Here is a 25,390-nt window from a genome sequence, read left to right as displayed (position 1 = left end):
GGTGCCAAATCTGAGCCTCTAGTTTGAATTGGACACAAACTAAGACATTCTCCAGGGAAGCACTTGACGATGATGATGATTGTGTCAATAACTTGCCAGTGTTGTGCAAATTAAATATGAGGACATTGGCTCTGAAGTCTTTGATGGATCTGTGTAGAAGGGGGTATTGTGCTGAGGCCAACTCCCCGGTGAATGGCTCTGTGTGGCAAAAATGTGTCTTTCCCAGTCACAGTTTTCCCCTGCAGCCCTCTGGGCCCCACAGTCAGTGAACCAGGAGGTGCTGCTCATTAGAAGGGAAACCATCACAGGAGAGGGAATTTACTTTGTCTTCCTTGTTACAGTGCGATGTCTATTTTGTCCTGGTGGCTGTCCTTTGTCCTTTGCTAAAGCAGGCAGGTGAAGGTTCCACAAATCTCAGTGTCCAAAGGGGGGTTGCCCTGGGAAAAAGTGCTGCCCATGGCCCTGGCTTCACAACAGAGAAGGTGGGACGCATGGCAACCAGATTTCAGATATTCGGCAAGAAGCAGAAATGAGCTGATGTTCTCCATTTCCTCTGGAAGCCTGCTAGGCACAGTCCCAAGAGTTGAATGTAAGAGCTGGTTCTGAAACAGTGACTTCCCAGGTCTGCCTCAACACCTGACTTGAGGAACAGTAGGGAGATGCTCCCTCTGTGTTGGCTGCTCCTCTGTGTCCTGCCCAACCTTTGAGGACCAACTCCTGTCACCCACCACACTCTATAAGGTTCTTTTCCTCCTCTGAGATCACATAGCATTTGTCTGACTCACTCCGAGAACAAACATTTTGTGTGGCAATATACTGTCCCTCCCTTTCCCCAGCCCTTCAAAATTGAAGTCGCTTTCCGAGGCACGGCAAGATCTAGCCATGTAGTCACCAAAGTTCCATCACTGTGATTTTTGTTATATCCAATTACTGCTCTAAGTATCAAATAGTTGATATTTTTATTTCAGCTTTACTATAGATTTGTTGTTGTTGTTTTGAATGTTCCTATTTTTAAATTGAGGAATAACATAAAGTAAAAAGAGCTGATCCCAAGTGTACCACCTAAGCAAATTTCATATATATATTCACTCTACAACCTCCAGCCAGACTAAGATATACAGCACTTAAATATATATGTATGTGTGTGTGTGCGCACACGTGTGTGTGTGTGTGTGTGTACATATATTAAAAGGTGGGGGGCAGACAGAGAGAGAGAGAATCCCAAGCAGTTTCCACACCCAGCACAGGGCTTTATCTCACAACCCTGAGATCATGACCTGAGCCAAAATCAAGAACTGGACATTTACCCAACTGAGCCACCTAGGTGCCACACATTTTTTCAAAAAAAGAAAACTTGGTATCTCCCCTAACAATATCTTCAAAAGTATGGTTTAATATGCTAGTTAAACTTTCACTAACATACATTAAAGTAAATAACTGTAAATTATAAATGCTTCGGTTTCATCTAAAACCATCTTGTATAGCACCAGGTGTTATTATATCATTCACTTACCCATCCATTTGGTGTTTACTGAGTATCTGCTATGTGTAAGGCATTGTTCTCAGTACAGGGGAGTCAGGGATACAGGAGTGAATAAAACAGACCCAAATCCCTGTTCTTGTTAAGATCCTGTTGGGGAAAGTGATGGAGAACAGAATGAATAAGTAAAAATATATAGTACGGCAGATGGTAACAAGATTTTGGAGCAAGATAAGACCAAAGATGGGGACAGGGAGTGCTGGGTTTGGCTAGGGGAATGATTTTGAAAATTTAAATAAGGTGGTCAGACAAGGCCTAGGATTTGAGCAAAGACCTGAAGATACAAGGGAAAAGCCATTATGGGAGATGAGGTTTCCAGGTAGAGGAAGAGCAAGTGCATAGAGCCAGAGGTAGGAGAATGCTGGGATGTCTGAGCAGCAGCCAGGAGGCTGGTGCTCTATGCGTGGGAGCACTAGTGTGGCTAAAGCAGGGCCACCACAGTTTGGCACACACAGGTTCTCACCATGTCTCTACTACCTTCTCGAGTGTCTTTGGGCAAGTTAGTTAATCTCTCAAAAATGCGCTTACATCGGAGTAAGAAAAAAATCCCTTGTGTAGTTGTGTAGTTATGTAGTGTGTGTATGCTAGAGAAAATGTATGTAAAGCAACTACTTTAGTATCCTCTACATATTAGGGGTTTGGTAAATTATAGCTGTTATTGTACATAGTAAGCACTTAATAAACATGCAATGATTGATATGGTGGCTACAGTGCTTTGATCTTCAAAATTATCCTGACTTTTGTTTTTTATTCAAATTATAATAGTTAATGAATAATATGTATAGCATTGTGCTTCACAAATTTCAAGTGAAATATGACTTGGTCTCTGGCTTTCAGAAAACGCTAATCTAGTTGGGGATAAGAAGAAGAAGAAAGAGGATAGATATTAATACCATTCACAAATTATCCAGTTTTCCTTTTGGGTAAGTGGAAGGGGTTTCATTTCCCTGGCCCTTTGAAGTTAGGTGTTCACGTGACCTGCTTTGCCCATGAAATGCATGTTAGGTATATCAGGTACTGGGAAAAGCATAAATCACCAGTGCATAATTTGCCCCAAAGTTAAGATGGCGTCTCTATCTGCCTGGGTCTTTGGGTGATTATAAGAAGCGAAGCTTCTTTACCAACCTACATTGGAAATGCAGCATGAGCAAGAAATAAAGTTGCGTCCAACCACTGAGATTGGCAATCATTTGTTACTCCAGTTAAAGGTGCCCTATCCTGACTGAAACCGTATATAAAACAATCAGAGAACACAATCTACAGTTGACGCCATATCATTATAATGGTGGTAACAACATAATAACATCAGGCTAACATTCGAGGATAACAGAGATGTAAAGAGATACATATATCATCACTGTGTTCAGAACAAGTTGAAAAATGCCAAAAATATTGTGGTTTGATGAAAAAATGTTTTAAACCAACATGTACATTACCAAACTGACATTTATATTTGATGTTTGATCAACTAAAAGTCTGTGGAAAATTTTTCGGAAAATTACAAGTTGATCTGAAAACATTTATAATATTCTAGAATACATCTTTTCCATTTCTTGAACTTCACTAGCATGTTCTTTCATTGATTTTGTAAATTAGTACTTATATTTCAGTTGAAGTACAAAAAGGATTAGAGTGGTTTAAGAACGAAAACACTGATACAGGAAGACTAACAACTGTGACCAGAATAGAATATAGACATGCTGTGTATTACTAACAGAAAAAAGTTTTGAGATATGTCTAAGTTGGAAAGTACATTTGCTTTCAAAATTTTGAACCAGCCAAATTCAGGATCCAAGTGTCGTACTTTCTCAAAATAAATGGGAATTTTTTTAAAAAAAGATTTGTTTGTTTTAGAGAGGAGGGGGGCAGAGGAAGAAGGAGAGAGAATCCCAAGCAGACTCCATGCTGAGCATGGAGCCCAACGTGGGGCTTGATTCCAGGACCCTGAGATCACCACCTGAACCGAAACTGAGAGTCAGAAGCTTAACTGACTACACCACCCAGGAGGTCCAAGACACAGGAATTAAGAAACAATCCGTGGACCGCTGGTTCATGGCTCAATGAGAATTCATTTGCCCCTCAATTACTGAGCCCTTCGTTATCAATAATTTTGATTTACTCTATCACTCATTTTAAATGCCCTTCTTTTCCTGACTCATTCTGTCATCACAGACTATGGAAGAGGGATGCAATGTTAACATTAACTAGGGGACTAATGATGTCCCTGTAGAGAATTTTCATCTTGTGGATTTCATTCCAAACAGGGACATGAGGACACCGTTTTCTCATGGTGCTTCTATTCTTTCAGACCTGAATAAAACTGCTCAAATCTGTGCTTCCCTAAATGCAGTGAATAGCTCTAAGGGAGGGGGTGGGTGGGGATCCCACTTTACAAAGACAAAATAATGTTAAGGAATTTATTTTCAAATTCCCAAAAAATGTATAATTCCCTTCAGAAGTCAAACTTGATTCTTTTTAAAGATTTTCTTATTTGAGAGAGAGAGAGCGCGCGCAAGAGCAAGAGTGAGCATGAGTGGGGGGAGGGTCAAGGGAGAAGCAGACTCCTCGTTTGGCAGGGCTGGATCCCAGGACCTTGGGATCATGACCTGAGTTGAAGGCAGCCGATTGACTGAGCCACCCAGGTGCCTCTCTAAACTTGATTTTAAAAATGTAAAGTTTTTATAGAATGTTACTGTATTTTTTTTAAAGATTTTATTTATTTGAGAGAGCGGGGTGGGGAGAGGGAGAGAGAAAGCATGAGCAGGGGGAGGGGCAGAGAGAGAGGGAGAAGCAGACTCCTGGCTGAGCAGGGAGCCTGACCACAGGACTCAATTCCAGGATCCTCGGATCACGACCTGAGCCGAAGGCAGTTGTTTAACCAAATGAGCCATCCAGGTGCTCCTAGAATGTTATTTTAAATCCAGATTTTTGTCAAAATAATCTAAACATGGTACCAAATTAATCTTAGAGCACATTTTAATTTATTTCCCTATTAACCTTCAATAATATTTTTATGTTTGGTTGGATTTAGCCAAGCAAGTGTTCATATCTTTCCTTTCTCAGATAATCTTTTTTTTTTTTCCCATCGAATTGCCAGCAGGTGAGAATTTGCCAGTACAAACATTAATTTTTTTTCACTCCCATTCACGGACAGCCTTTTTACATTTTTTTATCCCTCCTCTTTTTACACTGTCCCCATCTGCCATCCTTTTATCTGCTTTGAAGCTCCATACCAAAACCTTTTTGATTCCAAAGATGAAATCTGCTTTGATTCTAGGACACTAGTGGAGAAGATACCAATGACGAGGTTCCCCAAATTGGAAAAGTCAAGGAAAAGAGGGTGGGGTAAACCGGGCAGAATAAATGGGCTTGGGGGAGCATGGATTTTGATCTCCACCTTGGCTCTACCTGGAGACAGCCCTGTTCAGGGAGCATTCCTGCAGCCCATTTCCCCCAGAGGGCCTCTTTTCCCACTGTCCAGACGACAGTTGCCCTGCCTTTCCCTGCAAACGGAGGCTGCTACTGCTGCCCGTATTGTTCCCAGACTCCTTTGCTTCTCTCTACCCATTGATTCCATTAACCCCTGAGGATTCAGATCTCTCCTCCACACCTCTTGCTTCTCAGGTCCCACACTGACCACAACTTTGCTTAGCCCTGGGCTCAGTGTCTGGAAGTGCAGCCCTTGTCCTTCTGTGTCAACTTTCCTAAGCTTCTTCCTATATTGGGAACACGCTAGTAAGGGCCACAGGGACTGAGGAGAGAAGCCAGCTGATTCACAGTGAGGTATAGATGGCCTTCAGTGACACCTTAGGAGGCCTGTGTGCCGCTGGCGCTGGAGGCAGAACATAGAGAAGGTGGTGAGCAATCTGTAATGCCATGGCTGCAGTGGTGGGCTTCAGATCTGCCTGGCTCTGCTCTTGTCCACCCCGACCAGCACCTTCTGCCCTCTTTCCTTCTTTTTGGACTGTTAGGGAGTCTTCTAGTGGAGTTCCTTTGTTCAGAAGAATTATTTCCCGGTGGTTAAAAAGGAACCAAAAGAGGAACAAACCAAGCAAACAAGTTTCTGAATCTCCTGAAAGTTTCCCCCAAGCTTATGAAATGACAGTGAAAAAAATTTATTTGTTCAGAAAATCAGGAATGTATCTATCATCTTGCATTTTAACATTTAAATTGCTTTGTACATACTTCATGCTTTTTTTTTTTTTTTAAGATTTTACTTATTTATTTGTCAGAGATAGACAGCCAGAGAGAGAGGGAACACAAGCAAGGGGAGTGGGAGAGGAAGAAGCAGGCTCCCAGTGGAGGAGCCTGATGTGGGGCTCGATCCCATAACGCTGGGATCACGCCCTGAGCCGAAGGCAGACGCTTAACCGCTGTGCCACCCAGGCGCCCCGCTTTTTTTTTTTTTTTAATAATTTTGTAGCAAAACTGTAGCTAAAAACCAGGGGCTGGCTCAATTTATGAAACTGCCTAGTACGGTGCTCTTCCGGTGGCCCATTTCGCCATGTGTAGGGCCCAGGTTAACTAAAGTTGGGGAAAATGGAAATGTTGACATTTCTTTAAACAATAAAAATTACAAGCGATTGCCAAAGTGCCATGAGTTGACATTTACAGAGATTGTTCGCCGATTATATATATGAAATATCATAAGTAATTAGCTCATGGCGATTACCTGCCCCTCATTACTTTGCTTTTAGAATATTTTTAAAGCTTAGGTTACTAAAATTTCAAATAATCCTGGGCTGTGCTATCATGGGTCTTTATCCAAATGAATCGTGGTCTCTTGTAAACAGTCCTATGATCTGATTTCCATTGGGACAGGAGTTGTAAAAGGCCAGGGATTTTCGATGGATTTACACATATACTGTTTCAGTTAAGTTACCAAGGTTGACTTTACAGCCCTTTTCCTTGGAGTCTTAAATACACTTGCCACCCAGTCTCTTTCTACCACATTCGAGGGAATGGGTGATGAGATGAAAAGGGCTCGAGGTGGGGGTGGGAAGAGTCTGCCTCCATGAAATTTCCAACCGGAATTCCTTCTGTAGTCAGTGGTCTCAGTTAACTAGTTTGGTGGCATTTATTGCTGGAAAGCTGACTCTTAAAGATACTTCAACATGGAGGCAGGCATTGGAGCATTTTTCTTTTGGGAAGCCTCATTCTGCTGATACCATTATGCAAGGAAGAGATGCTTGGGAAGAAAGCTGGCAACCGGAATTTGGACGTCTATGAAGCCACTGAGGCAGGGCAAGCTACACCCTCCAACTTGGTTTGTCCCTGCTTCCCGAACACAGCAGAAGATGGACTGGCTTTCTTAAGATTTGCTCAGCTCAGGCTGGAATCATTACAAACAAATATTAATGGCACTCCATTACTGGCTACATTTTCAATGAAGTTTAAATAGTCTGAGTTATGATGATTAGCGAGAAATGTACAGATAATAAAGGTAAATGAGATTCATATTTAATCCCCAACTCTAAACGACTGGTTTGATTGTCTCATTCACTTGGCAAACAATTTCATTTCTAAATGTTATTTAAGCCACAGATATAATTTCTTTAACACAGCAGAAAGAAGGAGATTAAAATATGAGATAGAAGCAGCACTTACCTTAGACTGATTAATAGACTCAGGCTGGTCCCTGCCACCATGCTTAAAAGCATCAAGACATGCTTTGCTATCCCGGCCTATATATATTGATACTCATCGGGTGCCAGGAAAACCACTCTGATTAGTCATATCAAACCACCACTTAAGTGGTGTGCATGCCATGGACCTACACTCTCCTTAATCAAATCATAAATTTGGGAACTATCAGAAGCAGCACCCCCCTCCCTAAGGAGGTATGCAGGAGTTTGGTTCACTGGAAGTTCTCTCATCCTTAACTTGCCATTCTCTCCCTAACCTATTGGCTGTCTGGCTCAAATTATAGAGCAATCGGAATGAAAAATCGAATTTCACGCACATGGTCTGATGAGGCCAATGACTCAGACTAAATCAACTACCTTTGCATTGATTGCAGGAGTGGAGATGCGGGCTGGGGGCTTCTACATTTATCTTAAACTTTACTTTGTTGAAGTCACAGACTACTGGGACCATTACTTATTGCTTAGAGTCAGAAAGTTTGACAACGGTTTTCTAGAAAATGGTATGAGAGCTACGAGGTCTAATTCCTATCTTAAGGGAACTCCTAAATAATCTCATTTGTATTTACTGAGGCATACCCCTCAAAGGACTATGGGAAGAAAATGCCTTCTGAAAAATTTCCTTGGAGCTTGCCTTTCCATTTAGCTTCTAATCTTTAAAGTAGAACAAGGAAGTGAGCTAGCTTTTTCAATCTCCCCACCCCCGCTCCTGTTTCTTTCCATGAGATTTTCCCATCAAGTGTCTTTCTCTCCCATTTGGCGTCTCTGAGAACAAAACATCAACTCTGAGTAACTGTGACGTGCAGACAGAGCTTTGAACTTGCTCTGAGTATGGGAAACTGGGAGAACTATAAAGTATTCCTCTACTCCATGGTCAAAAATGACAACATTCTTTAAAACTCTGCATGAAATTCAATCTAATTCTTCCTTTCTCCGATTACAGGATCCTTGGTGTAAAATATTACATTTTTTAGCAACAGTGCAAAGTTAATCTATCATAGTGCACTCCAGGTGAGATTTATTACAGACTGCTTTCTAAAAATGGTGTGCTCTCCCTGCATATGTGGGCCATATTCATCCTATTATGATCCAGTTGAAAAATTCCCAGTGTACGCAACGCCTGAGAAGTAAGAGTGGGCAAGCCTACCGAATATGACACTTATGCTAATCTGCGCCCTGCTGTGGAAAAACATACACAAGGATTCCATTACCACATTCATTAGGCTGCGGCACACTCCATCCTGAATAGGGATTATGAACCACAATAGACTGAAAGCAGTGGATTGAGCCCACTTAGCCAAATTGCTCTGACATTGGCCAAATATGTTGGCACCGGGAGGATCATCAGCTCAGACTCTGCAGAGGATGTTACTCGTTGAAAGTTTGTCCTTCCCTCTGACTGTCACATCACTCAGTTCATGGCATATGTCGTTAGCTCAGATGGTGAAAGCTGGCACCCACAATATATTTATGATGGGGATCTGGAAGGACTGTTTGAAAGGTGCTACCCAGTTCTTTTCATGCACCTGTTGTGTGGTGCCTCTGACCCTCCGCATCCACACTCCTTTCCTGATTACATTCAGAGAATGAGTTGTGTGGTGATAAAATTGTATAGCTAGAAAAGAAATTAGAATCAGATGAAAATGCCAGTTCAGCACTCAGCTTGCCTATATCTCCTCTCTGGTTTTCTGGGCTACTGGAGGCAGTTGGCACGTATCAGCCGGATCTTTTTGCAGTGGCAGGAATATTTGCAACCGGTGAGCTAAAAATATTTTAAATAATGTCAGAAATAAGAAGGAAAGGAAGAGAGGTTACTGCTCAGGAGATGTTATGGAATCTGGCTATGCGGGCAGAGGGGAAAGATGTAGATCTCGCCCATGGATATCGTTTAGAAGACAATGATAAAACCCTTCTGTGTGAAACGGGTTGTCAGCCTTAGGTTCTAGGAAACTGTGGTCTAGGCTTTTCCTCTTCAGTCTGGGAGTTCAGCAGGAAGTTAAGAGTAGTTGTACCCAACACTTTGATTTATATCATTGATGTGTTTCTGAAAAGCTGCACATAAATCAAATTTTGTTTTTGCAAACTGAATCTCATACATGCTCCAGGGAGCTTCTCTTGGCCAAAGTCATTCTAACGCTGGATCCTTACGTGTGTGTAAAGTCAAGGATAGAATCTTAGGCTGGGAAATACAAATAATAACTGTGGACTTTATCATCTATCTGTTAAGTTCACCTTATTGGGCTTTCTAAAAGTGGAGTACCAGAAGAATAAAACCGAAACGAGGCGGACACTTGAAAAGAGGATTGGTGAACTAACACGACCACAGCTTTTTATTTTTTTCCCCTCTTGAGAAAACGGAAATGTCAGAGAATGGCAAGCCTCATTTTTCTTTGCATGCTTAGGTTGCGTCATGTGTTTTGGAAAAGCATAACTAACCTCTTGAGTTTTCTAAACACAAACCCCATCAATACTGGCTTATGATGCCCATAAATCCAGGGTAGGAAATATGGATGGCACCGCGGCGCCCTGCCTGCTTCCACGGCAGAGCCGGCCGTTGCTGAGAGGCTGCTGTGCTCCTGCTGCAGCTCCCATCTTGCAAGCCTGTCCTGCGCTTGGCCCTGAAAACAGCTCTCGAACTGAAGCAGACACATGGGGACAGTGGGAGAGGCTCTGGATTTTTCTCTTCCACGTGATGCTCCACAGCCCTGCTTTTCTGGACCATCCTCTTAATGGGAGTCCTGCCCTGTCCCTTCCAGCTCCCTAAGATACCAGGACGCATCAAACAGGTTGAAGGAGGCTCTGTTTTCTTGCCAGGGGAACATGGCCCTTTGCACCGCGATTGTAATACAATCTTTCCTCTCTGGGGCTGCGAATGCTACAGTGCAAAACCGTGTTTGAAAACCTCTTTTATCATTCATCGTCTCCAGACTGAAATCATTTTTGACAACCTCTGCAGAAAACAAGCAGCTTTCTGGCTACTGGCGAGTCGATTAAAGGGAGGAAACACATGTTCACTGTCAGACGAAGCCCCTGGAGAAAGCACTGACAACCTTTTAACCCCCTTTCCCAGGGAAAGGGCCCAAATGTTTCTCTGGAACAAAATCACCACATTGTCTTAAGCATCTTTTCATTTCATGTATCTTTTTATTTCTTCCTAAGGCAAGACACGTAAAAATAATAATCCTCAGCACCTCCGTTTTTATTTTGGACGTTAACAGATCTGTTTTATACCCTTTTCAGGAAGACAGGAAAAAGGGCACCATTAATGAATGTCTTCTATGAACTAACCCTTCCTTTTTTTTTTTTTTTACTGTCTGACCACAGTTTAAATACCAACACACCAATGAGTTCACTCTCCTCATATAGTGATTCCTCAAACCCAGCCAAGAAGCCACAGGAGTGAAATTTTCTGAACAGTAGGAAGGCCCGACTAGCCAACATTAACAAGCTGAGCGGTAAGACTGGGCTGTGGAAACTTTTGTGCATCTCAAGATCCTGAGCCTAACATTACTTATGCATATGTTGTCAAGCAGAGACATTCCCATAGTGCGCAATGAGAAGCAACCAGGCCGGGAGATGCAAGGTTCTATACAAAACTGAACATGAGTGTCAGGTGTGTGGGTTTATGTCTTAAAAAAAAAAAAGGGTAATAATTGTTTTAAAATGCCAGTCCTGTAATCATCACAATTACAAAAATATCTAGCTCTCAGCTCCTTAACCTATAACCTTAGTATTTTTTACCTCAGTATCACTGGCCCAGTGGTTTGGTCTATTATGAGAAAATGATCCACCTCACTGCCCCCCTCCTCAAGACTGCATATTTGCTTTTAAGAGCCAAAAGGCGGGGGCGGGGGGAGTGGGGGTGGGCGGACAAGCTTTAAAGTTGCTCTCTGGCTGGCTGGGAGAGGTGGCCTTGTGTGGACTGCCTAGAGCAGAACAGATCTCAAATGAAAAGAGGGGAGAGGAATGTTCCACCCATGTGAACTGGTACATGGCGGCTTGTGTCCGCCATATTCCACCAGCCCTCTTTGGTTTTGTTTTCTATTGCTTGTAAATTGATTTTTTAAAATCTTAATAAAAATGAAGTTTTTCATTAGCAAATTAATAAAAGTGAAATTTGCATAACATAAAGTTAACATTTGAGAGCGAAGAAATCACAGTGTTGTGTAATCACCTTCTCTATCTGGTTCCACAACATATTCATCACCCCAAAATAAAACTTCGTACCCATTAAGCAGTTAATCCTCATTTCCTCCTCTCCCCAGCCTCTGGGAACTACCAATCCACTTTCTATTTCTATGGATTCACCTATTCTGGATATTTCCTATAAACAAAATCATACAGGGGTGCCAGGGTAGGTCAGGCAGCTGAGCGTCCAACCCTTGATTTCAGCTCAGGGTTATGATCTCAGGGTCCTGGGATTGAGCCCCACATTGGCTCTACTCTCAGCAGGGAGGGGGAGCCTGCTTGAGATTCTCTTTCTCCCTCTGCCCTTCCCTCCACATAGCTCCCTTTCTCTCTCTCAAATGAATAAATAAATCTTTAAAAATAAATAAATAAATAAATAAATAAATAAATAAATAAATAAATAAAATCATACAACATGTAACGGTTTGTGCCTGGCTTTTAAAATTTAGTATAATGTTTTTTGAGGTTCATCCACATTGTAGCTTGGATCAGTACTTCATTTATTTTTATAGCTGAGTTAATATTCCATTGTATATGTATACCATAATTCATTTGTCCCTTCATCTCTTAGGAACATTTGAGTTGGCTATTGTGAATAGTATTGCTATGAACATTCATGTACAAGTATTAGTTTGAGAACAAACCGAAAGTAGGCATATTCAATGGTTTGGAGGATACACCTAAGAGTAGAATGCTAGGTCAATATGGTAATTGCATGTTTCACTTTCTGTTGAGCTGCCCAACTGTTTTCCATATTGGCCAAACCATTTTATGTTCCTACCAGCAATGCACAATTTCTCTATATTGTCACCAACACTTATTTTTTCATTCTTTCTTTTTATTACAGCCAATCTCACTGTGGTTTTGATTTGCATTTTCCTAATGACTAATGATGTTGAGTATCTTTTCATGTGCTTGTTGGCTATTTGTATATCTTTGGAGAAAGGTTCAAGTGCTTTGCCTATTTTTGAACAGAGTTGTTTGTCTTTTTTGTTGTTGAGTTCTAACAGTTATATGTACTTACATATTCTGGATACTGGACCCTTATCAGATACATGATTTGTATATATTTTCTCTTTTTTTTTTAAGATTTTATTTATTTATTTGACAGAGAGAGACAGCCAGCGAGAGAGGGAACACAAGCAGGGGGAGTGGGAGAGGAAGAAGCAGGCTCCCAGCAAAGCAGGGACCCCAATGTGGGGCTCGATCCTAGGACCCTGGGATCACGCCCCGAGCCGAAGGCAGATGCTTAATGACTGAGCCACCCAGGCGCCCCTGTATATATTTTCTAACATACTGTGGTTTTCTTTCCATTTTCTTGATAACGTCTTTTGATGCACAAAATTCTTAATTTTAAGTAAGTCTAATTCATTTATTTTTGCTACTGTTTTGGAGGTGTCATAATAAGAATCCATTGACAGATCCAAGGTCAATGAAAATTTACCTCTATGGTTTCTTCTAAGGGTTTGATAGTGTTAGCTCTTCAGTTTAGATCTTTGATCCCTTTTGGGTTAAATTTTTGTATATGATCTGAGGTAGGTGTCCAGCTTCATTTTATTGCATGTGGATATCTAGCTGTCCCAGCACTCTTAGCTGAAAAATCTATTTCCCTATTGAATGGTTTGGCACTCTTGCTGAAAAATCAATTGGCCACAGATGTACAGTCTCAATTCTATTCTATCGGTCTATATGACTACCCTTATGCCAGTATCACTCTCCTTTGACCACCATAGCTTTGTAATAGGTTTTGAATTGGGGAAATATGAGTCCTCCAACTTTTTACTCACCCCCTTGATGAGCCTATCATAATGAGCCTATAATTCAGGCCCAGACCTTTCATTGCTTTTCTACTTCCCAGTAGAGTCTTTAGACCTAAGACTTGGACACATCTCCAAACATTGCCTTTATTATATCATTAAAAAATGTCCTTGACCCTTTAAAATTTTATGACCAACCAATACTTCCTCATTAGAGATATTTTTGTGTTCTAATTCTAAAGTAATATTTGTCAAGGAGTAGTTTTGAGAGCAGCTGACTTTCTGTTATTTGAAAAATATATGCCCCAATTTTCTTCTATCAGCACATTCAGGTTGCTTCCCTGAATAGCTTCAGAGAAATGTTACTGGTGTTGGGCACTAGGAGCCTGCAAAAATACTGATGGCTGTTCGGAGAATGTACTATGTTGTAATATTTTTACCACAATACTACCTGCCACTCTCCCTATTGTTACATAAGTTGGGTATATCTCAGTTTCTATGCTGAGCTTAATAAAAGGTTCCTGGCTATATGTCATACCAGATCCTGTTGGAAATGTGACGTACAAATGCCTCTGTGTTCTGGGTCTCCACTTGACTTTGCATGGACATACCTGAAGGGGGCCTGAAGGGGGTCTTGGTTTTTTTTCTGTCAGGTCATTTGTGTCTCCAGGCTTCCCATACTCCCACCTAGAAAGGCGATGAGGACTAACATTTCATCTCTCATATGTTGATAATGTATGAAATTACTCAAAAGGGCAAAGCATCTTTCATAGTAAAAAATCAGCCTTACAATACAGGTGTAAAACACTACCTGAGTGAAGGAGTATGTTGGCTTTTAGAGAAAAACAGAATAACTTTGACCACAACACAGAATATTCCAGGAAGAAGTAACATTACATCATCCAATCTTTGGCTTTATCTGTGAAAAGAGGCCCAGAGAACTGGTCTATCCTGTGCCCTTCCATAACTGCTGTTATCTGGGTAACAGACAATGTTCTCAATGAGAGACAGATCAAACAGAAAGATGTAAGTTCAGAGGGGGCACTGAAGAATTCAGATCCCTACAGGTAGTAGTTCATATCCCTGCAGTGGGATGGCTGACTTAAACCTTAGTAGAGGTTTGCCTGAGAAAAGCTGTGTGTGATGAAGGGGAGACTCCCCAACAGCAAGCACAGGGTCAGTATATCAGAGGATTTGGACCCAGTTTCCAAACTCAGTGATGTTGAGTGAGGGATGGGGGGCTGATGCTTCTTTTGATTCTTTTCAGAAAAACTACTTAGGAAGTGAAGTTTGATAAAGTGGCAAATGTTGGAAGGAACCTAAAGTGATAGGGAAGGCCTTTCTAATGGAATGCTTGGTTTTTTTGGTGAACTTATTTCTTCTCCCTAGCTTCTTGAAAAATAAAACGTCATTTTTATGATAATATAACAATGGCCATTTGTTAAGTATTTACTATATACTTAAAAGTGTGGTTGGCTCCTTATAACTATTATAAAAACTATGATGGTATATTAATGCCCATCCTACAGATGAGAGAACTAAGGCACAAAGGTTTAAGACTGTTGCTTAAGAAAGCACAGCTGAAACATGGCAGAGCCATTTTTTTGTGGACTAATACAATACATGCTCATTGTAGAAAAAATGGGAAGTGGAGAAAAAGCATAAAGATGAAAATAAAAATCAACCATAATACCACCATGCATAAATAACCCAAATGATTTCTTTCGACCAAGCTATACTTGCTTTGAGCTCCAAAACGTCTAAGCGGTAGCAAGCCATTGCATATGGCAGTCTCATTGTAATGCTGTCAGTCTGTGTTTTTTGTTCCTTTTTGATGATTCTCATCTTTTTCTGTTCCCCCAAATTCTTTTTTCCTTCTGCTTTTCCTACCCCTCACTCGCAGTTGTTCTTTTCTGTATATCACCTCTTTAAAGTGGAAGTTGGAAGGAGGGTTCCCAGTGGGTGGCAGGAGAGGCGTTCCACTTCCGCCCTCCAGAGAGCTCCAGGGAATCTCGCCAACCCTTGCAACAGTTAGTCTCCATGCTCCCCGCCCTGGTTCATCTACCAGTAAAGAACATGGAGGCTGCATGAGACGAACTGACAGGGCTGTGCATGCATGTTTACGAGCAACAGACGGTGGAAGTAAACACAGCCAAACCATCTTTCATCCATAGCACATATTATTGATTTTTTTCTCTAATTAAAACAGTCACAACAGTCATTGTTGTCAGGCCTACGTTTCTCATCTTTTATATTTTAAATAGGAACCAGCTTGCTTGGTAAAAACCCAGCAATCCTCTTTCTTTCATCCCTCTCCCTTCCTCCCAGTTGAAGGCCATCTCCTCTTAAGTGGTCTTTTTGGGTCTTTGGCACTTTTATGATATGAAGATCTCCACTCTTGTCAAACCCCATTCAATCTTTAGGCAGTAGGCTTCCTCAGCAAAGCAAAGGGTGAATTGTGGGCCCTGGCACTGAGCCCCCTTCATAGTCACCGTAACTGGGAGCTTGAGGCATCTGTTTCTGTGATTCCTCCTGGTTGACTGTCATTTGTGTTAACAGCTGGACTTGCAATCTGGGAGATTTCTTCATCAGCGGGACTGCCACAGGCTTGGCCCCATCATCCCTCTGTCCCCTGGTGGCTCAAAGAGAGCCTGAGACAATGGGGGAGGGTAGAGAGTGGAGCAGTTGGTCTCCAGCTCCTTTGGGGTATAAATGGCCCTGGGTGGGGACTCAGGAAAGGCATGTGACCTCAGATCTTTATACGAGACTGGGAATGATGGACATCTGGAGCTCTGGGCTGGGCACCAATGATAAAAACGTTAAAAAGAAACGATTTCCTGTTTGACGCATAAACAAATCAGAAGAGTCCCTGAGGAATGGATTTATCTGGTTGTAAAAGCTTCTTAGTGGTTTGGCAGAGTGGAAAGCACACCAGAGCAGAGCCCCCCGCATCTGCCACTAACTTTGTGGCCTTGGACAAATACTAGACATTGCTGGTTTTCAGTTTTCTTCTCCATGAGGGAACAAGATGCACCTGTGGGCAGTTTTTAGTATTCCAGCGAGCACTTAGAAGATGGAGGAAAGGAAGTGAGGAGACAGAGGGCCCTCGATCCTATCATTTGCAACAGTTTTACGTATAATTTCTAGGCCCTGGGTATGTATTGGTGAATAAGAGAGATAACATCCATAACTTTCAAGAGTTTACAGCCTAGTGAGGGAGATAGACAATAGACAAATAAATACATCATATAATGTCAGGAAGCAGTAGGTGAAGGCAGAGAGAGAACTGTTTTAAGACTGATTGTCCCTAAGATCTGGGTATTTGGAGTTATCTCTGGGGCATGGAGAGCTCACAGCAAGTCATATTATGTGTCCTCTATTTTCATGCTATCACTTTTTAATAAATTTTTATAAATCTAAGGCAGACTTGAGAGCAAAACTGCAGTGTATGAAGATCACATGCAGGATAAGCACGTGTAATGGGAACTGACCCATCTGCTTTGCCTTGGGGACCAGAGGAAAAGGAGAGAGGGTGATCTCAGGATGAAGGTACAAGAGCTTCAGGCCTCAGCATGTAGATGGCTCTCCTTTTTGCTAAGGACTGTCTTTCTGAGTCACTGCCTTATATGGGGTCCTCAGTGCTTGAAGCCCGAGGCAACTGCCCCAATTCCATGATGGTCTATCATAAAAGGGTTACATTAACATGCTTCAATAGCTAGATCAAATCCATGAATTTGAGTAGAAATAACCAGCTGTATTATCAGGAGGCAAAATATGTTGAAAATTGAAAGTGGCTTTAATTAATCTCTTCCAATCTTCATTTTTTAGCTGAAGACGTTGGAGAAGCAAAACCTCCCTGACTGTAGAGTTGCTTAGCCATGTCAGAGCTGGACCATTCCAGGCCTGGGCTGCTGAGATTATCCATACCACTCAGCTGTGGTCTTGGCTATTGGCTTACATATCAGTTACACAAATACTCAGAATCAAAGTATTTTCCTAGGTGACTGGTCTGCTTAATTATCCAACAGAAATCAGTGGCTGTTCACCCAGGCTTGGATCTCTAATACTCTCCTAATTTAATTCTCTTCTGGTTATTCTCATCTGGACTATTTTTTCCTCTTTATGATAGAATCTAAATTATACATTCAGACCCATCTCATGAGGAGGATTGAGACCTGAGGCATCGAAGAGGGACTTGGCACTCACCTGGTACAACTGGACTCTAAAGATTTTCCATTTAAATGATGCAGATAAAAAAAAAATGCCTCTGGATGAATCAGACACAGCAAACAGCCATGATTTCAACTCTTCAGTTTATGGAGTTGAACACTTTAAGTAGGCCAAACGAGCCCTGTTGAGCTAATCTGTGCTTGGAAGGTTCCCAGTTCTCTCTCTAACTGAAAAGGAGGGATATGGAACTTCAGGACAAAGTGCAGACCTACTGTAAGAGATTATATGGGCTGCTGGGTTTACATACAGAAAACAATCCCTTATATGTAGACGATGCTTTACATTTTAGAAATATTTATGGTTTCTTCCATCTTCAGAAGAGTGTAAGGATATCTGTAGGCTGTAAGTGGCACACAGAAGTGCAAGAAACATGGGTCATAAATACAAGAGGCACATATCAGAGACTGAAGCCTACAATGATAAGATTTTTACTTTTGGAAAAGACCTCATAAACTGTTTAGTTAAACCATTCCAACTCTAGCAGTAACAGTGGTTGTTATACAATATCTCTGATAGCTGTAGATATCTAGTCTATACATGAGTGTCTTCCAGATGGTTGTTCAGAATCCCACAAAGCAGTTTATGTCATTAAAAAAATAGTTCAGATTGTTAGATTTTTTTTAAAAAATTGAGCTCCAATCTATCCCTTCATGGCTTTTATCCATTGTTCCTGACTCAGGGATTGGGTGTTATATAGGGTAATAATACTAGCTACCACATAGGAAGTGTTTACAGTGCGCCAAGTCTTGCAAACATTACTTCCAATCCTTATGACCCCTCTCAAGATAAATATTATCTTCCAGTTTTAAAAAATAAGGAAACAAATAACCAGAGAGATTAAATTAAGTGTGAAAAGACATATGATTAGCTAGCATCTGAACTCCGGTCTGTTTTGCTCTGCCAGAACACATTGCCCAAATTAAGTCTAATCCTTTTATACAGTGTTGCTCCCCAACATTTGAAGATGATCTGGGGAATCCTGTCAACATCTCTATCTCAAGTTGGATAAACTACCCCTTTGTTTGGTACACATTTTTTTTTCTTGGTGGGTAATCAGAAAAATGCACACATGTACCTAGTTATAAAATATACAACTTGGTTCACGTCTGTGTATTCTAGCTTAATAACCCATGACCATTCCTCCAATCATTCTTCAGCAATGTGAGTTGCTATCATGGTCAATGGTACTCCAGAGCTGTCCCAGTTTGTTAATGTCCCTCATTTCATGTGGTGTCCAGAACTGAGCACACAGCTCTAGGACTACAGTTCAGCTCACTGGATAGAAAAGAATTCCAAATCGGCACAACCACTGCTGCTGTTCCACACCCAGCTCTCATGAGCTCACCCAAGCTAAATGGCTTGAGCAAGGTCATCTGCAATTCATGGTTCCCTATAAGACTCAGCATTTGATACCAGCTCCGGAACTTTCTCTTCTAAGGAGATGAAGTTCGCACCTGGCTAATAAGGTTCCTTCTCAAGTCATATCCAGAGTTGTGCAGAAATTTTCTTTGAACAGAGTAGAAATTGTTTTGCTTTATACACTTCCTTGATGCTGCAGGAGACAGACACCTGTAGTAAACAAGCCCCCATGGAATCTGTCCAGCAAGGAGGTCCACTACGTATGGAAGCATGTCTCCACTTAGTCTCACTACTTTTGTTCCCTCGAGAAAGACCTTATAGTTCTCTGTACTTTTTCACATCACATACAGGAGAGACACGCTTGAGAGAGTAGGGATAGACTTAACAAGACAGTAGCATGACCTTTCCACACAACTTACTTATTTTTTGATTTCCATAAAATGAACCTAAAATTTTGCAATAAATTCTAAAGGCTGGGATACTATCTCTCTCGTATGGCCAAATTTTCTTGGGTTGGCTGGTGTCTTACCTTAAGATGGATCCCCCTGAGATGGTTTTGCTCATCTCTGCACTTCTTACCTGGATAGGCGAGAAGAAATGAGGATCAGCAAGGAGATGGAAGCCATGTTTAATACACAGATAAAACAGTGCTGTTGGGTCTCATTCAAGAACTTAGTTGAGGCAGATGTCACTTCGTCTTCATTGAAACTTCCCTTGCTTGGCTTCCAATACAACATTCTCTCTTGATTTTCCCTTTACCTCACTAGCTTTCCTTTCTTGCTTTCCATTGTTAGTTTATCTTATTACTTCCAACCTTTTCCTGTTTGGAGTCCCACAGGATTTAGTTCTTGGTTCTCTCCTCTCTCTATTCTCATTCCCTTGGGAATTTCTTCCAATCTCATGATTTTAAATACTATGCATGTGCAGGTGACTTCCAAAGTTACATCTCAAGTCCAGACCTCTCAAATTCCAGACATGTATACCCAACTGTCTACTTCACATATCTTCTGGGATGTCTAACAGACATCTTGAACTCAACATGGTCAAAACTGAACTCCTAATCTTACCCTAGCACATGTGCCTTCCCCATCTCAGTTGATCTTCCAGTTGCTCAGGCCAAAAAAACTTGAAGTAGTTTTTTACTTCTCTCTCTCTCTCTCTCTCCAAGCCAACACGAAATCTGTGAGCAAATTTTATTTGATCTATCTTCAGATATATTCAGGATCTGACCCCTTCCCACCATCTTGTTCTACGCTACTATCATTTCTTGCTTGGAATATCTCAATACATCCTGACAAGATTTTCTGCTCCTGCATATGTCTCCCTTGACACAGCAGCTAGTGTGGTCCTTCTGAAATGTTAGATCAGATCATGTCAGTCTTCTCCTCAAAACCTCACAATAGCTTCCTATTTCACTCAGAGTGAAAGTCCTTACATTGATTAATGTGATCTGGCCCCAAATACCTTTGACTTCCTACCCCCTTCTCTCACTCATTCTCCTTCATCACCTTCAAGTATTTGTTCAAATGTCACTGTACTCTACCTCCCCTCCAACCAGGGCATACACATCTCAAACTCCTGATCACCTCACTCCACTCTTTTCTTTTCTGTTTCCACTCTACCTAACGTTTGCTTGTCTCTTACATTTATTGCTTATTGCCTGTCCTTCTCCACTAGAATGTAAACTCCACAAGGGGAGGGATTTTTTTAAATCTGGTTAATTCATCTACGTATCTTGGCAATGAGAACAGTGCTTGGTCCAGAGGAGACAATAAATACTTGTTGAATAAAGCAATTAATGAATAAATGAACAAAGATTATGTCAAAAAAAGAGGGCCCAGTTTTGTTATTCACAGGCTAATAACCGCAATGACATATGTGGATAAAAAACAAGATGTATTCATGTTATAGTGCTGTTTATGTTGTGTAGCATAGCCATTCTGTGCTTCTCAAAGTGTGGTACAAGTGTCTTCAGGGGGATATGGTAGTGTGTTTGGGATGCCAAAAGCCTAATATAAGCATGCCATTTCTCCCATTAGGTTCTAATTTTCTCAAAGATTTGGGGGAAAATATTTCTTTCATATTAATAGAAACATGAAAAAATGGACTACAAACTTCGCATGAATCTTAAGGATGGAACCTAAAATTTCATGGAAAGAGCTCAGCTCTAGATTCCTCCATCACACATTTGCTTTCCTCTGCCCTAAGCGGAAATTTATGGAAAAAAAATGTTGAATACTATTTTAATATTAAGCCAAAGTCTCAACTGAGTCATTTTCCCTATGTTCAAGTCATTTGCTGAATTCACCAAATACTTTTCAAAGCAACTTACATTCATTCCTAAGAATCACAGAGCTTCCTATCATCACTATTAGCGTAATATCTTCTTGGGGACATGCCTACTGTTAGAAACCAAGGCCACATCACGGGCTGAACACCATTCAGTGAAGAAGAAAACAAGCTTCTCTACTGCAATTGGCCCAATGTTCAGTGTTATGAGTCTCATACAGAATTTGTGTCCGATTCTTTAACTTTTTCCCATCTGAAAAAAAGCCAAAGGCCTTTTAAATCTTTATTACATAAGGAATTCACATAAATTGTGAATTAAAGCATAGCATTCCCAAAATGTAAACGGACAATGGATATAAACCATTAGGAATCCCAAATAAAAAATACACTTAGTTGATTTGTATGTAGGAAAAAGTCCAACTTGACCAAAATAGAAGAAAGTACGGCACTATTTTTTCTGTGATCAAATCAGCAAAGATTTTTGAAGATGGTGACCCTGGCTGCCAAGGTAGGTACAGTGAAATAGTCATTTTCACACATTGCTAGTGGCATTGCCAACTGATGTTCCTACAGTTAATTTTATTGCAAAAACAATCACTCCACAACAACAATCATTTTATTATCTCTCATGGTTTCTGTGGGTCACAAATTTGGACAGAACATAGTAACAGTTTGTCTTTGTTGCAGAAGGATAGAGTACAGTGACATTTGAACAAATACTTGAAGGTGATGAAGGAGAATGAGTGGAATCATCTAGAGACATTTCTACTCATGTATCTGGCAGTTGATGCTGTCTGTCAGTTGGACCTCAGCTGGGCTGTGGCCTCTCTATGTGGCTTCTTTGCCGAGGCTCATTGTCTAGAGAGGGTATTTCCTTTTTAACTTTTTAGTTTAAGTACAACATGCACAACTTAAGTGCACAAATCTCAAGCATAGAGTTATATGGGTTTTTACAAAGTGAACATCACTGTGTATCTAGTTCAAGATCAAGATCCAGCTGTAGAGCATTTACCAGCAACACAAAAGCCCCCCTCATGTCTCCATTCCAGTTATTACTCCCAAAAGCAGTCACTCAAATGAAATCTATCATCATTTCATTTTGCCTGTTTTGAATTTTATATAAAAAAGATTTAAGTATGTGTACTCTTTAGTGTCTGGTTTCTATAGCGTAACCTTGTATTTCTTGCTGTGACTTGTGGCAGGAATTTATTCCTTTTACTAGCTGTGTAGTATTCCATTGTATGAATACCATATTTGTTCATTCTCCTGTCATTTTTTTCATTTTAGGCCAGTTACTTAGATCTTCTTTAATTGTTTTCAGCAATGTTTATGACTCTCAAAGTAAATGGCTTACACTCTTTGTTAAATTTATTCCTAAATAATTTCATGTTTTTAAAAATTCAGTTGATTATAACGTTGTTCTTTAAATTTCATTTTCTAAGTATTTTTTTTTTTGCCAGTAAATACAAATACAATTGATTTTTACATATTGACCTTGTATCCTGTGGCATTGCTAAATTCAATTTTTAGTCCTAGGAGGTTTTTTTATTTCTTTGGATTCTCATCATAATCTTGTAATTTGTGAAAAAGAAGATTTTAATTTTTACTTCTCAATTTTAATGTCTTATTTTTTTATTATTTTAAAAATTAATTAGCTAGTTAGTTAGTTTGCAGTGATGAGAATAGATTTTCTTACCTTGTTCTCTCTTATGGAAAACATATTCAATGTTTTGTCATTAATCATGATGCTAGTGGTAGCTCTTAAAATATGTGTGTACATACACACACACACACACACAACACCCCACAAAGTCTTTATCATACTGAAGAAGGTTCCTTCTAGTCCCTGTTTTCTGAGAGGTATTATTATGAATAGATGTTGAATCTTGTCAAATACTTTTTCTACATCTATTGAAATGAACACATTTTTCTCCTTTATGCTACTAAATGATAAATTACAGTGACTGATTTTTTAATGTTAGGCCAAACATGCATTCCTGAAATAAACCCCATTGGTTATAACATATTATGCTTTTTATATATTATGCAGTTTATTTTAATATTTAAAAAATATTTTGCACCTATGTTCTTGAGAACTATTACCCTGCTATTTTTTTTTTCTTGTAATGTTCTCATCATCCTTTGGTATCAGGTTATTCTGGGTTCATAAAATAAATTTAGAATTGTTTTGTCCTCCTCTTTTCTGAAAATGTTTAGGAAGTTTGATATTTCTTATTTACATGTTCGATAGAACTTAATTAAGCTGTATGAGCTTGGGTTTTTGCTTTTGTTGGTGGTGGTGGTGGCTTTTAATTTCAAATGCATTTTTTAAAAAACTGAAATGGGACAAATCAAGGCTATTCTTGAGCCAATTGTCATAAATTGTGTCTTTAAGGAATTTGGCCATGTCATCTAAGTTGGCTCTATTCATTGGCAAACATTTTTCATAACATTTCCTAGTTATTTTTTTAATGTCTGTAAGATCTGTGGCAATATTCTTTTTCTCATTCCTGAAATTGAAAACTTACGTTTTCTCTATTTTTAATTTTATTCTATTTCTAATTTTATTTTGACTAGAGATATATCAATTTTGTTGATCCTTTAAGGAGGTAATTTTTTGTTTTGTTGAGTTTTGGCTATTCTTTGTCTGCTTTCTATGTTATTAATTTCTTCTCTTATCTATTTATGTTATCTCTTTTTTTAATGATTACATTTGGTTTAATTTGCTCTTCTTATATGGGAAGCTTGGGTCAGTGATACCAAAATTACTTTTCTTTTCTAAAATAAGCACTTAAAGTTATGACTTTCCCTCAGTATTCCTTCAGATATTAATATGTTCTATTTTCATTATTATTCAGGTTAAAATATGTTACAATTTTTACTGTGGCTTCTTCTTTTATCTATGGTTTATCTAGAAGTTTCTTGATTTCTAAATATGTAGGAATATTTTAGATATCTTATTTTGTCTGCATTTAATTGAATTACATTATAGTCAGAGTACACATTTCTTGTGACATTCACTCTTTGAAATTCCTTGAGACTTATTTTTTAGTCCATGAGACTGTCCACAGTTCTAGTTACACTTGAAAAAAATGTGGATTCTGCAATTATTGGTTGTAGTGTTCTATCAATATCAGTTAGGTCAGATTGGTTCATAGTGTTGTACAGGCCTTCTATAGCCTTACAGATTATTCTTCTACTTGCTCAATCAAGTACTGAAAAAGGAGTGTTAAAATACCCAACTCGATTGTGGATTTATCTATTTGTCACTTATTTTCTGTCAATGTCTGACTTTCATAATTTGAAGCTTTGTTATTAGGAACATACTTTATCTATGGCTTCCTGATGAATTAACCCATCTGTCATTAAATATACCTCTTTGTATTTGGTAATACTCTTTTCTTTTTCCTGAAATCTATTTTGTCTGATAATGATAGTCATCCCAGCTTTTTTGTGATGGATATTTGCATGATAAACCTTTTCCACCTTTTTATTTTAAAAAATCTGTATCATTGTTTTTAAAGTGCATTTCTTTCAAACAGTGTATGGTTGAGGTTTGTCTTTTTATAAGTCTAAAACTTTCTACTTATTAATTGCAGTGTGTACTCCATTTACATTTATTATAATTGTTGATTTGGTTGAGTCTATCATCTTGTATTTTCCTATTAGTTCTATCTGTTCCTTATTCCTCTGTTCCTTGTTTTCTGTCTTTTGACTATGCACCTTTGTTTCAATTTTTTAAATGATTTCTCTAGGAATTAAATATATATTCTTAAATAATCAGCCTTACCTTATCAAGTCTTACCTTGAATTAATGTTATACTACTTCAAGTATAATAACTTTGCATCAGTATACATCCATTTACCACCTTCCCATTTTTCAGGCTACTGTTTTATTGTATTTTGCTTTTATACATATTATACCCCCCAAATAATAATAATAATAATAATAATTGTTTTTTTTTTTTTTTGCTTTAAACAATTGTCTTTTATTAGGAAGAAAAAATATGTTTTGATTCACCCACAATTTTACCATCTCTGGTGTTCTTCATCCCTTCCTGTAGATTTGATTCTCTGCTTAGGATTTCCTTTAGCCTAAGGTCTTTCTGTAACACATTTTTTAATAATATGGATTTTCAGGTCATAAATTCTCTGTTTTTGTTTATCTGACAATTGCTTTATTCCACTCCTCTGCTTTTGAAAAAAAATTTCACTGGCTATATAATTCTAATTTGGTGTGTTTTTGTTTTGTTTTTTAGTATTTTGGAAATGTCTTCTGGTTTGTGTCATTTCCGATATGAAGTCAATCATTTTTCTTGTCACTGCCTTCCAGTATGTAATTTATATTCTTTTCCTTTAGCTGATTTTGCAACTTGTTGTTTATT

General features: G+C 39.5%; 1 long non-coding RNA gene across 1 annotated transcript in view; it reads right to left on the bottom strand.

Annotated features, from left to right (window-relative positions):
- Positions 1–25,390, bottom strand: part of LOC148109661 (uncharacterized) — a 574,894-nt gene that overhangs the window by 3,173 nt on the left and 546,331 nt on the right. The window contains exon 3 of the long non-coding RNA XR_015725080.1: positions 19,246–19,295. This is a non-coding gene — a long non-coding RNA (uncharacterized LOC148109661). The remainder of the gene's footprint in view (positions 1–19,245; positions 19,296–25,390) is intronic.

The sequence above is a fragment of the Ursus americanus genome, chromosome 7 (genome assembly GCF_024610735.1).
Source record: "Ursus americanus isolate L20-20 chromosome 7, mUrsAme1.1.p, whole genome shotgun sequence".
Lineage (NCBI taxonomy): Eukaryota > Metazoa > Chordata > Mammalia > Carnivora > Ursidae > Ursus > Ursus americanus.
This window is presented reverse-complemented; position numbering and strand designations above follow the sequence as displayed.